Consider the following 15,555-nt stretch of genomic DNA (forward strand, 5'->3'; position numbering starts at 1 on the left):
CACGTTTTCATATAAGCTTTGTACCAGAACTAAAAAGTTTTTAAAATTTTTAGGACTTTTACACATTTTACCCGAAAACCCGTTCCCGTACTCAAAAAAGTTGTAAAATGTTCACTTCTCTTTAAGCAAAAGTATCGCCGAATGACGCACTATTTAAAAACTTTTTACTCGAAAAATTTTAGCGTGTAAAAAATAGTAACATGGATGCCGGCGTCTGATTGCCTGGTACGTCGACTTTGACATTTGTTTCAGCTTTTTGACGCTTTTTTCCCATTTTTGCGTTCTCGAACTTTTTGAAAAAAAAACTTTGTGTGAGAACAATTTTACTCTCTTTTACGAGTTTTTCTATTAAGAAGTACGGATACAAAGCTATACATATGTATCTTCCATAGAACGGTACCTCCATTTTCGATATTTTGAAGGTTGAGGCCTCAATATCCCACTGAAGTGGCCGAAATTTGGCATTAATTCTTCGTTGGGGTTTTTTTATCTCCCCACCTGCAATTTATCTGCATAAATCCATGCCTTCATATGCCCCCCCTAGAACGGCACCTCCCGATTTCGGTATTTTAAAGATTGTGGTCTCAGTATCCCACCAAAATGGCTGAAATTTGTCGGTATAGGTTCATGTCTTCATGTAGCCGCCATAAAGCGGTACTTGCCGATTTTCGATATTTTGAAGTTTACCAATCCCCTGGTCGCATGGGACCGAAACTGGAAGTAACTCGGTTACGAGATCTGACCAGAGGTCAATTTTTCTGGTACCGCAGATGGTATGGAATAATGGGGAATCTCAACTCTCCACCATGCCATCACAGATCTTTTAGATCTTGTCGGGGGCACTTTCAAACATAAATCGGTTGCCGTTCGCCAGCTTCAGAGCGGAAGAGGTAAATGGTCGTCGCCCCTCACAGTGGGAAAGCTACGTCCATGTAAATGTGGTGACTAGACTGCTACATCAGTGTAACACTTGTGTTGCACTCTTCCCATTCCCCGATCGTGCCTAAACTCTTTCTCACTTTGGGTGAGCAATCCCGTGTTGTATGGACAAAAAACTGGTAATTTCGACGACGAAGTCTGACCTGAGACTTTCTGGTACCGCGGGAGTCAGGAGCCCCTAGATCTGTTGATCTAGCCTGACTATCGAGAGGCACCTATTGGTTGCAATGCAGTGGTTGTGGTTTTGACCCACCTTCATATAGCCCCCAGTATCTCCCGATTTCCGGTATATTGAAGATTGTGGCCTCAATATCTCACCGGCATAGCTGAAATTTGGTATTTAGTCTTTATTTGGTGTATTAAACTTTCTACCTCAAATGTGTCGGCAGACCTCATGACTTTCGGTATCATTGGCACTTTGAATGTTTATCAAACCGATATGCATTGAATTCGGTATTTAGTGTTCGTTCTCAGAAGAGGCTTATCAATATAGGTGCACGTTTTCAGATATGTAGCTTAAATAGAACGGTACCCCCGATTTTCGATGTTACGAAGCTTGTGATTTCAATATTCCTCTGAAATTTGGTATTTCGTATTTTTTGGGGGTATAAAACGTTCCACCTGAAATTTATCTGTATAGATCCGAATTTTATATAGTTCCCATAGAACTACACCTCACGATTTTCGGATTGTGGCCTTAACACCCAACGGAAATGTCAAAAATGTTGCATTTAGTCTTTGTGGTAGGCAACCAACTTTCCATCTGAATTTTTTAGGTATAGGCCCACGACTTCATACAGGCCCCATAGAATGGTACCTCCCGATTTTCGGTATTTCGAAGTTGGCCTCAATATCCCACCGAAATGACTGAATTTTGTTATTTAATTTTCGCTGGGTGTACAAAACCGTATAACAGGTACAAAGCATACCTTGCAAAAAATTAGGCAGGCCTACGCTATATTATAGCACCCATGTAAGGGTACCATCCTACTCAAGGTTTGTTTTTAAGATTTTAGTCACTTTTTATTGGTTATTTCATTGGTTGTTAATTGAAATTTTATGTTCCTAGAATGTTTATATATGTCCGGGTTTTAGTCTAGCCCCCCCCCCCCCCCCATGAACCGGTAGTGCTTTTTTGTCAAATTTTCTAACCGAAATTGCTGCAACGTGGTATTGGGTATTGTCAGGGGATAGTGGAGTTCAATGTGGAAAATTCTAAATATTGATCCAAGTTTTGGAAAGAACGACGATGACCCACCAAGTGACTTCGTTTAAAATGTTTGCTAATTTTTCCTTCCGAAGTGGATGTAACTTGGTATTTGGAATCTCAGTGGGTAGAAACACTCCACGCGGAAAATTATCAATATTGAGTAATTATAAGAAGTTAAGGTAGGGGCCTTAAAACATTTAATACATTCATAAACAAAAGGAAACTAATTGTTCCTGTTTACTTCAATACAGTGTGTGGTGGAGGATATAAAAATTTCGGCCTGACTGTACTTAACGCACTTCTTACTTGTTTTTATTTCATAATATATTTATAATTACTTCATTTCCAGCAATTTCCATTTGCCTTTAAAGGGTTAATATAAATATTTCTACATTGACTTGGAATGTTAATAACACAAGTGTTGTAGTCTACAACAGCAGCGGCATGTAATAATTATATATCAAAGACCTTGAAATACTATATGAGAGATAGAATGCAATACTATATGGAAAAAGCATTTTTTTATTGTCTCTCAAACAATAATCATATATCAAACAACAAATATTCTCAAACGTTTGCCATTCATTTTCTAATCTTGATTTTGGGATTGTTTTTTTTTTCAATTCTATTCTGTATGTCTGTTAAAGTTAGCATTTTGTGTTTTGCTCTTAGATAATTGCCTTGCTGTTAGAAAATAATTCTGTGGATTTGTATGATACGATCAACGATGACAGCTGACAGTAGCTTGAAAATAATTTCATTATACATCATTGCCTTTTAAAACAATTGTGGATTTTTAGCGGGTGGTGGATAAAAGCCGAAAGCTTATAATAGTAAAATATCACTTTTCAAGGTTTCATTCAGTTAGAATAACATTCTGATTCATCTCAGCACAAAATAATGGACTCGTGTCATAGTTTCCAAGACCGTAATTATAATATTTGACAAAAAACATAAAACCCTTAATGTTTTTTTGTTTTGATAACAACTTGCCTTTTTACTAATAGTCACCACGATCGAAAAAAAGTTTAAACGTAATTTTTCTTTTTAAAAATAATTCCATTTGATGTTGCTATGGCTTGAATTCATTATTTTTTGTATTTGAAACAATACTCATTGTTGTTGCTTAATTTGTCATGTTCGACTAACCTTTCAGTGAATGCCAGACGTTGTTTGAGAAACAATGTTTATATAAAAAGGGGGGTTTCACTTAGTGGAATTTTTTGAAGTTGTCCAGTGATAAGAAGAGTGTTTTTGTTTTGGAATAATAGTACAAGTATGGAGAAAACCAAATTAGTAACAATGACCAGACATACTTTCAGTAAGATAAGATAGAACGTTAGAAAAAAGAAACGAAGAACTACACACTCGAAAACAAAAATTTAATAAATAAATAGATAAAAAGGGACCGGAATAAAATTGGTATAGTCTTCAACGTGAGGTTAACATGAAAATTCATCAAATGTGATGATATTTTCATGGATATACCTAAATAACTGTACCTGACATCAGTGTTGGGTGCTGTAAAAATTGTATATATGCAAAATATTAAGCTGTTCCAAGCGAGTATGATAATAATGCCGAAAATCTCTCTGCCAATAGTAAGTTTTAAATTTGTCAAAATTATATTTTTACCAAAACGTGCAGTACTTGTCAATATCTTATCTGATAAATTTTCAAAAATAAGACTTAACCCTTTTAGAAATGGGGTAGTAACAAAACAAAAATAATAATAATTTATGTATACCTAAATACGCCCAAGGCGTATAATTTATAATTATAATTATTATAATTTATGTGTGTATGTTCTTCGAATTTTACGAATGAAACCATCTTATATGTTTTCATCGAAGTTTTTTTTAACGGAAATTCGGTCATAACATATTTGAGTAATATGGACGCACAGAGGGCGTTGTTGTGGCAGGAAGGTGAATATTCTTGTACGTTGCGTCGTGTGTAGGTATGGCTGTAACATAAACATTAAAGCTTATTTACTTACACATTTATTTAATTATTTATTAAAGTCAAAGAAATTTGAGTTGAACTGAACGAAAGCAAGCATGTAACACTTTTCTGAGGTAGGTACCGGTAGCGGTTGTTCGATATAGCGCATTTTCGAACTTAATTTAAGTTTGGAAGAAATATTACGATGTGCAAAGTTTAAAACAATGACAGTCAATTAATTTCGTGTCCACCAGCCGTTTTAGTTGGTCATCGTATGCTTTTTTAGCGTTTGGGGCATTATATCAGAAAGCCTGGACTTAGCTACGAAAAACAGTATTTCGCTGCAAACAGGATCATAATAAGAACCTTCTTTAAAATTTTTAAAACGATTCTGGGACAGCTCTTAAACTGCAACTTTGTCAACATGTTAAACTTTTCAAACCAAATTTAACGATGTGCCATATTTTGGCAATTCGAATACTCATATAGTCGGTTGCGGAGGTGGTGTATTCGAAATCATATCGTAAATATGGACTTGCCACCGAAAAAGTTCTAAAATCGCAATAGGGGCCACGAGGACAACCATCTGCAAAAATATTTTTGAAATTTGGGTTCGAACTTGTGATGGGTTAAATGTTGGATCCGTTATTTCTTTCGAGAGTGCTTCTATATACAGAACATCCCTTAAGGCAGCCGTATATTTAAAGAAATCTCTTTAGGAGATTTTTTATTTCTAGAAGACCCTCACAGTGGGTAGAAGAAACTTTAGAAAGTCTTAGGCTAAAAACTGTCAAATTTTCAAAAAAAAGTCAAATGGTGGCCAATTTGTTGCCTAGGCCAGAAAATTATCGAGCAACCTTCGTAGTGACGACACTTAAGGAGGTTGTCTATTTATAAACAAATTCCTTTAGGAAGTTTTCTATCTATCGAACAACCCTTTAGTCGTACTTTTTTACCCGAAGAAGTCGCTTTTGTGTAGATCATATTTAAACCTCAGCATCTATGCTAACGGGCAAAATCTTCCTCATCGAAATAATGGTTTTAGACCCCAAGTGTATGTGAACGAAATCCGTTTCCGGCTGTCTGGTGCCCACCGACTTTGTCCAAAATTTGGCTTTCCACTCTTTCGGTATCTCACCCACAAAAGTTCGAAAATTTTCGGAAAATTTATGCGCACGACAACTCTTTAAGGGTGTAACCGATTTGGTCAGTAGTTTGACCATCGTGAAATTTCTACCAGCCTTAGATGAGGTTCCAATGTGGACTCAAAGAAGGATGATAGAACGAATGTTACATTCAACGGGGTGGCAGCGACCGAAGAACCGCGCGTGTTATCACAGGTGGAATTTTTAGTGCACCTCGAGAGTGATAGGGCGAAGTGTCGAAAAGCGAAATCATTCAAAGAGTTGGCCACCATACTGAATATCAATGGAAATGCTTAAGCAACTGGATGAACCTGGAGTTGGGTCTTTCACAAGTGTCCTTAATTTGTCGTTAGCCACCCTTATTATTCCAGAAGTTTGTAAAGTTTGCGGGGCAAGGATGTCAGCAGGTTCCAATATAGTTCCTGAGAAAATAACCCGAACGATGTAAAAATGCCTATGGCACCATGTGTAGTGGTTGGAGCCCAACATAACTCCTGAATGGATCTGCAGATTCTGTCGAAAATTTGGCCTTCATAATATTTTTTTTAACTTAGTTTAACTTTGAAGATAAGGCATATCGGCCCACTCCTTCAAGTACCTCCTCCACAAAAGCTTAAAAATGTTCGGAAAATTTTGGTCCATACTTTACACATCTTAATATATCTACCAGATATAGATCAGGTTCCAATATGGGCTATATTTGTCCACTCCTTCGGGTACCTCCACACAACATTTGAGATAAGTTCACTTTAAGACCTGCTCTTGAATCACTCTGATTTTTGTTGAAGCAACTTGCATTCACTGCCTCAATTACGACGGTAAAATTTTTTTCAGGGGCAGGTCCATACTGCTTGAGAAAACAGCAATGAAAGCTTAAAAAGCCTATGGCACCATATGTAGTGGCTGGAGAGCACAATAAATCTCGAACTGATCAACTGATTTGGTCCAAAATATGGCCTTCGTCATGTTTTGTCCAAACTTAGTTTTAGTTCGAAGATGGCTATACCGGTCCACAATTTCCGGTACTCCCCCTAATATAAAAAAATGTCACTAAAGTGGTATGTACGATATCTCTTGAACGGGGCAACCAATTTGGTCCAATTTATTGTTCTCCTAGTATTTTGTCCAAATTTAGTTTAACTTCTAAAATGGATCATTTCGGTCCTCTCCTTAGGGCACATCTCCCCCCAAAAGTTCAACAGTGTCTAAGTGCAATTTAGTGTCTCTTCGAAGAAAATGTTTTAGCTGTGAAAATTCTCTAGAGGATTGACCGTTACAATTTGTTCCAAGGTTTGTTAAAATATAAAGTTTTTTTTTTTTTTTGAGATATAAAAGTTCAGGTCACATTCTTAGGGTTTTTTGTCAGGTTTTAACGATTTGCTTGAAAACGGTAAGTCTTATCGAAATGGGAGAGGAGAAAATCTTATAGCTATGAAAATTCTCTACAAGATAGGCTTTCTTAATTTTTTTCATAGGTTATACCATTTTCGAGATATATAAGTTTAAGTTGTCCCAATTTAAACTTCTATATCTCGAAAATGGTAAAACCAACGAAAATATCATAAGGGACAATTTTGTAGAGACTTTTCACTGCTACAATATTTTTAAGTTCCATTTTGATAAGGCTTGCGGGTTCCCAGTATGTGAATCCGCAAAACTTCAAAGTTGTAAGCTCCTTTCATTTAAAGTTAGTGCAAAAGCACCGTGTCTACAGAATACCCATTTTATATACATAGTTCGACATGAAGGACTCCTAAATGTGTCATCATCCAAAGCCTTTTTCTCTCACATTCTCAGCGTGTCCACCTGACAGGAGGATATTTCAAACAATGCTGAGATGGCGAAGACTAATATGAGTGTGCCTCCCTTGACTAAGCAAGTCAACATGTTTGCAATAGCAAAATCTGATACGAAAATAAACTCGAACATATTTTATTCTATTGCAATTACCGAAAACCAAAATTGTTAGCGGTTTAGAAGATAAGAGTTTTACAAAATTATCCCTTTAGATATCAAGGCCTCAAATCTTTGGGGGCCTCTATAGCCGCGAAAGTGGAAGTGATAGGAAAAAGAAAATAAGCGCCGGGACACGTGTCTTCTTATTTTCTGTCAGAATATGGTTAATTTTTTCCTGCCGCATGGTTGCACGAAAGTTATGTTTCTAACTTTAGTTGTTATATCATTGTTCCACAAATATCCCAGAAGGGACAAGGGATACTTCTCTCATATCAATGAGTGCAACCCGATTCATATTAGCTCAATGATATGTGACCTACTGTTTATCGCCGAGTCCAAACGGCGTGTCTAAGACACCACTTGTAGAGAAGTTTTACAAAGCTGAAATAGTCAGGAAATGTCGTCAACATTACTGACGGGTATTTTGCCACCGTTGAAAAGTGTTTGATGTTGACTGGCCGGGGAATCGAACCCACGACCTTTAGCATGCAAGACGGGTGTGCATACCATTGCACCACGGTTTTTGGCACGTTCGAAATTATCGCATATTGACTAGGTGCGGTAAAAATTAGAAAGCGATTTGGGGACATCACTTTAACGATTTAGCGAAAATTTCTGAACTTTTATTAGAGAAGGTATTATGTCCATATCATGGAACGCAGAAACAATGTTCTTCCATTCTATAAACCAGCGACGACCACAGAAATACTACCAAAGCGAATACATGTATGAACGTATGAGTGAAAAAAGCAACAACCACATTATGTTTTTGTTTGTTTTCATTCATTTACACTGTACGTGAGAGAGAGAAGCAAATGCATAAACAACTCAGTGGGCGCCCTCACTATACGATCTAAGCAAAGAAGCTCGTCCCTGCTATAAACCGATTAGACTACAAGAGCTGTTTGAAATACAACAAAAACTCAACAATCTGAAACCGAGCCTTAAGTTTAGTTGAGGTATCAGAAAACGAGGACCACTATAGGCAGGAGCCTTTATCGTTGCCCTAAAAAAAAACTTGAGTTATGCGTGAAACCAGAAAGTCGAAGTAGTTAAATCTTTAGCTCTTATACACCATCTTTATCATATCATTTTCCACAAATTCAGACAGAATTTTACGAATTATCTTATTCATCAATTTTACCCATATGATCAAATAAATGTAAATGTGTTCTCTTTTATCTACAATTCTGTTTGTTTAAATTGTGTAACAAAAACAAAGCAGACACATATAACAAAACTAGTACACAATATAAAACAACAAATTCAACAGGCAACAAAATTTGTATTTGTTTTTGTATTAACCAATTGAGAACGTGCACAAACCATGGTAGCTTAAATTGGGTCAGTTTTATAATGGATTTTTAATTGTTCATCAGGTTGAGATGATTAGAAGCTAATATCGGAATTCCTGGAAACGATAGCTACACCTTTTTCAAATATAATTCGAAACATTTTAGTTGCAATTCGTAACATTTAATTTTTAATTCGTAACATTTCATTTGTAATTCGAATTATTCCATTTGTAATTCAAAATATTCCATTTGTAATTCGAATTATTCCATTTGTAATTCGAAATATTCCATTTGTAATTCGAATTATTCCATTTGTAATTCGAAATATTCCATTTGTAATTCGAAGTATTCCATTTGTAATTCGAACTATTCCATTTGTAATTCGAATTATTCTATTTGTAATTCGAATTAGAAATGGAATTTTCGAATTACAAATGAAATGTTACAACTACAAATTGAATTATCAAATTACAATTAAAATAATTCGAATTACATCTGAAAAGGGTGTAGTCCTTCGTAGACACGTTCCATGGATAGCAAAGAATACCTATTTTAAAAATTAGCGTTCTGGTATTCCGCAAAGGCGAGTGAATCGGTCTACAAAATTTGACGATTGTTTAAAACGAACACAATTGTGCACAAATATTTTTTTTTAATTTTTTAAATATTTTTTTTTTTTTTTTTCATTTCTATTTTTCCTTTGCTTCCCCTGTTAACTGTTTATTGTTATTGGCCACAAAAATTCTTTTTTACGCCATTTTAATTTTTTTAAGTCCACACCAAATAAACGCGAATTTCACATTTTCAATTACCCAGCTTAATATCGTATGTACATAAATTTAGTATGTCTGTATTTAAAAAAAAAACGAAAAAAAACAAAAACCCAACAACAACACAATCAGTCTAGACTAGATAGCAGACATTAAAAAATTACACAAACAAAATTTAAGCCAACCGACAGACCACAACGTCAAAAGCTAACCAGAAACACACATGAAATACAAAAAAAGAGACTAAAATAACCAACAAAAATCAACAACGAAACAGACAAATATGCGGCATGCAAGTGTGAAAACCTCAAATGTGCTACTTAACCCCATCAATGTAAGGCAAAAAATATGAATTATGTTGGTTGGTAATGTAATAAGTTTCCAATGAAAAAAATAAACTAAATAAAAGCTTTCAATTCATCTATCATACGCTCTTAGTCAACAACAATTTATTGACAAATGGATTTGTGATAATTTCTTTTGCCACTTGGGAACAAAGTCCGACGTGTCTTTGTTAGATTATGTTATCAGTGGTGGTAAAGAAAATGACAAAAAGTGGAAACAAATAAATATACTTCTACTTATTTGAAAGCTTTTTTGGTGGGTGTTATAACATTGTCACTATTTAAGCTCTGCTGCCAACTCTTTCAAACTTTCTCTCTAACTCATCCGACAAGGTCGTTGTTTGTGGTGATTATGGGGTAGTAGTCGGCGGAGGCTTTGGCGTTATCATCAATGCCATGTCTGATGTTTTCGAAACTAATTAACAATATTAATGTAGAACAAACCAAATAAAAAGAGGAAAATAAAATAACAGACAGACTAGACATATGGGCATATCACATGTGCTGACAACTTGGCGACTTAAAAAAGAAAATAACAAATAAGCATAAGCTTTTCGAAATGAAATTTAAAATATTTGTTAATGTGTGCGTTTTTTAATTTCCTGAGAAACAAATAGAACCAGAAATGTATGCAAGGCTGCTAAGCATTTAGCTAACCACTTCACTAAAAGTGAGTGCGTAGAGCAGGTAAATTATTTATACAGTTTACGCATGAGTATTTCGAAAAACTCCAAAGGGAAACATCGGATGAGGAACTAACTCTAATCAAGATGCTATGAGAGTTTTTTTTTTGATCAGGAAGTCTATGATCGTTGTCAAATGTTAATTAAAATTAGTATAATAGGCTATGTAAGCTTTAAAATAGGTCTCGCCGAATTTCTTTTTTATTCCATTTGGCCATAGAAAGTTATACCTATTTCACCTATTTCAGTTTTTTTGCTGTGTAGAATTATGTTTGTCTCATCTCACGGGATGTTATATTAATTTTTTCTTGATTTACATATTAATATAATTCTTCTTTGTATAACATTTAGATTTTATTATTTCACTAATTTAATTTAATTTTATTATCTTTTTAGGAAACTGAACGTATACTATTTTTAGCTGTGGATTATAAAGAGCAACAGCAACACCAAATCCACACCAGAATAAGACAACGTCACTAGCGTAGTATAAACGGAAAAAAAGTACGAGACAAAATTTCATATCTACTTTGTGCTTCAGTTAGCTCACACAGTCTTCACAGTTGATACTCCGTTTAACTTAAACCAAATGAAATTCATTTATGTGGATATAGTTTAAATACCAGAAACACAACAACAAACATTTCGGAGGATATTCGAATAAATCTTCAGTGCTCTGGCGTTACATTTTCAACCAGAGCCGGAAAATTCATACATCATTTTAAACACTGAGCCGGAACATTCTGTATCCGTAAGTATCTGATATTTTTATACCCTCCACCATATAACGTATTGAAATATTTTGTAACGTATTGAAATAATCATTTGCGACCCTATAAAATATATATATTCTTGATCAGGATAAATTCTGAGTCAATATATGCATGTTCGTCCGTCCGTGTCAGTGGTAATCACTCTAGCATCCATAAAAATGGAGATAGGACGCTGAAATTTTGGAGAGATGAGTCTTGTATTTGCCGTTAGGCCAAGTTCAATGATGGGCTATATCGTTCCACGTTTTGGTATAGCCCCCATGTAACGGTACGGCCGGATTTCAGGTATTTATCGCTTTTAGTTACATTTACAAAGCGAATAACTTTAATTTGACACTTAGGGTTATATATACTCATATTCCGAAAATTATGGGCATAGGTTTATGTTTAACTCCCAATTTTCGGTATTTTGAGGATTTTTGCACAATTTTTATTCGAACTAGCTGTAATTTGACACTAGGGGTTCTCAGCGGTCACGAAAATTCTCCACCAAAAATTGTCAACATTGGTCCATGTTTTGATATAGCCCCCACATAACGTTATCTCCCAATTTGTGGTATTTTGAGAATTTTAGCTAAAATTTTTAACCGAACTAGCTGTAATTTAACACTTGAAGTTCTCTGTGGTCACTCGTCAACGAGTTTTGGTATAGTTCCCATATAACGGTGCCTATCGATTTTCGGCATTTTCAAAATTCAAAATGATCCTCGAACACTTAAACAAAAATGTTGAACATTTGTGTGGGTGGTACCCCAAGGAGTGGGTCGATAGGTCCCACTTTTGAACATAAACTAAGTATGGACACAGTATTTCGAGATATATGTAGCGTGTACCATGTTAGCGAATATTTCCGAACATTTGTAGGGAAGGTACCGGAAAGAGTGGACCTATAAGCACCACCTTCGAATTGTATCTAATATTGGAAGTAATATTACGATATGCAATGTGTGGACCAACGTAGTATTCGGTTCGAGAGGTGTCGTGCGCACCAGCCACTACACTTGCTGGCCTTAGGGTTTTTTACAGCTTTCAGGTCATTTTCTCAAGAAGTATGGACTTGCCACTCAAAAAACTTAAACCATAGTAACAGGGGTCTTGAATGCAACCTGTTGCAAGAAAAATCAAAACGATTCCAGAGGAGGTTCTATTCTGCACTTTTCTGAAATTTTGTGTGGGAGGTATACGAAGGAGTTGACATATATAGACCATTTTATAAACTGATCTATGTTTCGCAGAAATATCACGATGTCCACAGTATAGACCAAATCGGTTAGTGCCTTCGAGGGTTTTGAACTGTTGTGAGGGAGGTACCCAAAGGAGTGTACCGCTGTTGCACATCCTAGGACTTGATATAAGTTTGAGCAAAATATTACGACAGCCAAATTAGGGATTGAATTGGTTTATCCGTTCGACAGTTATCGTGCGCTCCATCCACTACACATGGGTTTTTAGAGGAAGTATGGACTGCGGGTTTTTAGAGGAAGTATGGACTTGCCCCTGAAAAATTTTGCACCGTCGTAACGGTGGCAGCCAATACCAGTTGTTACAACTAAAATCAAAGCGTCACATAAATTGGTTGTTGTATGGGTTCGAATCGTCCGCTTTCCTTTTTCGCTTGCAAAAAATGAAGCTCAGCTCTAAACGAGAAATTTAATGAAAATTAAAATAAAAATTATCTTCGCCCTGCAGGCAAAATTTCAAAAATAAAAATCAAAAATCAAACCCGAAGAACTGCACCAACATAGTCCATATTCGAACTTCATCTTTGTCTGGTAGAAATATGACGACATGCCAATACTGTGTCCCTTCGAGAGTTACACTATGCAACACTGAAAATGCAAACAACTTCTAGTATGCATTTTTTGAAAGTACATATTTAGACCACAAAAACCCTAGTAGGGTTTTGTCCTGTCAGATCCAGTTTGGATTTTATGGCCTCATCTAAAACAGGCTAAATCTATTTTTTTTTTTGCATTTATCAGGCCTTTATCTCAGGAACGAATAGGAATTTAGCCTTGCTGTCTGTAGCAATATTGTAGCCCTAAACTAGTATAACTTATCTTTTGATAAAACTACATAAAAAAACTCCATCTGGGGCATCAAAATCTATAAAATATAGATAATTTTACATAATTTCTGAAATGCTGGTCAGTATCGGATAAACTATTGTGAGTTGAACCAAGTAACCTTTTGCAAAAATCTTCCGAATAAAGTTCTCAACAACTCTTACGAACATTCTAAAACTCTAAAATGTTTACTTCATGTTGTGTCAGCGGTATTTTGCATAATATCTTTTACAACACGTATTTCAAACACAGTTCACACCAACAGTTTATTCTCGCATTTCGGATTTCACTACATTATTGACATTTTTATTAAATCGTCGTTGAAAAAAGTACTGAAACAACGGCATAGAGGCATTCTACAACAATGACATGTTCAGAAGAATGTGTACTACATTCCAGGGAATATTTTTCCAAAAGAAAATATTCAGAAAAAATTAACGGTTTTGGAGATACGGTGCGAAATGTATAAAAATTGTGGAATTTTTTCATATATTTTGAAATTTGAGACAATAAATGTAGTTTTTCGAGTTCATTATTTCTCCAAATATTTTATTCTTGTCCTTATCTACAAATTTGCTTCAGAGGTGAGAAGAAGATTCGCATTGGTTTCAGGGATATAGCTCCGAATTTCTTTAAAAACTCAATATTTAATCATGTTTAGATGGGGCCATAAAATCCGAGGTGGATCTTACACAATAAAACCCAACTAGGGTTTCTTGTGGTTTGGGTCTCTACTTTCAAAAAAATCCTCAGTTCGAATTGTTTTCACAAGATCACCTTAAAAATGTTGCACAATGTTATCGCGAGCATAATTTTTGTCAAAAAAGTAAACTCTTGTGGGAGAGGTACGCGAGGGAGTTGTCTGATATGGCCTATCAGAGAAATTTAACTAAGTTTGGACAAAATATTACCAAAGACAAATATGAACCAAATCGGTTAATCCATTAGAGAGAAATATAACGACATACAAAGTATGGGCCAAATCGGTTGTCCCTTCGAGAGTTATCGTACGAATAATTTTTGTCAAAAAAGTAAATTTTTGTGGGGGAGGTACCCAAAGTTTGGACAAAATATTACCAAAGCCAAATTTGAACCAAATCGGTTAATCCATTAGAGAGTTATCGTGCAATGCATCCAACACCACATTGTGCTGTAGCGGGTTTTTACAGCTTTCAAGCCATTTTATCATGAAGTATGGCAGCGAATGTCAGTTGTTACAACAAAAATTAAAACGATTCGACAAGAGGTCTTAAACTGCACTTTTTCCAAATTTTGTGTGGGAAGTACCCGAAGGAGTGGACCGACTTAGTCCATATTCGAACCCGACCTATATCCGGTAGGAATAATACGATGTGCAAAGTTTGGAACAAATCGATTTCGGCCTTTCAGGGTTATGAACTTTTGTGGGTGAGATACTCGAAGAGGGGACCGATATGCAATCGGCAAAACAGTTCGAGAGTTATCGAGCGCACCAGCCAGCCAGACAGAAATACGAACGGATGGACATAACTAAATCGACTCCAAATTGTCTGAAACGAATTTCGTCCAATCATACTTTGGATCTAAAACCATTATTTCGATGAGTCAAATTTGAAGTGTATGTAGCCTAGGGAAATGAATTTTTGACATTTTTTCTCAAAAATTATTTCGTGTAGTGAGAATAAATGAACTTTGTCCTATTAATGCCTAGAATAATACTCATTCCATTTTATTATGAAAAAGGTTCCGCAAAAATTACTTTGAATAAAAATTGAAAAATTCTTTGAAATGAAAAAATTTTTTCTCAACAAAATTATTTCCTGTTCAACGAATGTATGTCATTTTGCCTATTAATGACTAAAATAACTTTTATTCCATTTAAATTTTAAAAAAATGTCCCGCACAAACCACTTTTAATTTTTATGATATATGAAATAAGGTTATATATAATATGGTATATATGTTATAATACGACGATAAAATTAGTGAGAAACAGACAGTTATGTCATTTTGGTTGTGTCGTGTGCCCCCATACCCTGAAGTATCTGCTTATAACATAGACTAATGAATCATATAGACATAGATTTGCTCTCAGCATTTATCTTCGAATTTTCGAAAATTGGTAGATGACGTTAGTAGTTTTATTTATAGTTACTATAGATTTGAAACTATTTATTCTGATAAAAGACAACATGTGGATAATCTTTGGCCAGATCTACATCCTCATATAAACAAATTCAACAAAATATTGCAATTTACCCGAAAACATTGTGCAATTGAGTGAAAAGATTTACCAGTTTTCGTAAGGGCGACACCTACAAAAAAGAAGCACACTACAATCTCTATGGCTATGCGATTCATTAGTCTATGCTTACGACTTCAAAAAATTGTCAAAAGTTCTGAAAAATAAAGACTTTAAAACTTTTGTGTGCGGAAGCTTTTTTTTATCAA

At 35.3% G+C, this 15,555-nt stretch overlaps 1 protein-coding gene across 8 annotated transcripts in view; it reads left to right on the forward strand.

The window, feature by feature from the left end:
* Window positions 1-15,555, forward strand: part of LOC141404342 (uncharacterized) — a 100,023-nt gene that overhangs the window by 63,077 nt on the left and 21,391 nt on the right. For all 8 annotated transcript variants that reach the window (XM_073987871.1, XM_073987866.1, XM_073987867.1 and 5 more), the window contains exon 4: window positions 10,683-11,037. The gene's annotated coding sequence lies outside the window, so the exon portion shown is untranslated. The remainder of the gene's footprint in view (window positions 1-10,682; window positions 11,038-15,555) is intronic.

Source organism: Musca autumnalis, unplaced genomic scaffold (genome assembly GCF_047663935.1).
Source record: "Musca autumnalis isolate F117 unplaced genomic scaffold, ASM4766393v1 scaffold_4, whole genome shotgun sequence".
In the NCBI taxonomy this organism is placed as follows: Eukaryota; Metazoa; Arthropoda; class Insecta; order Diptera; family Muscidae; genus Musca; species Musca autumnalis.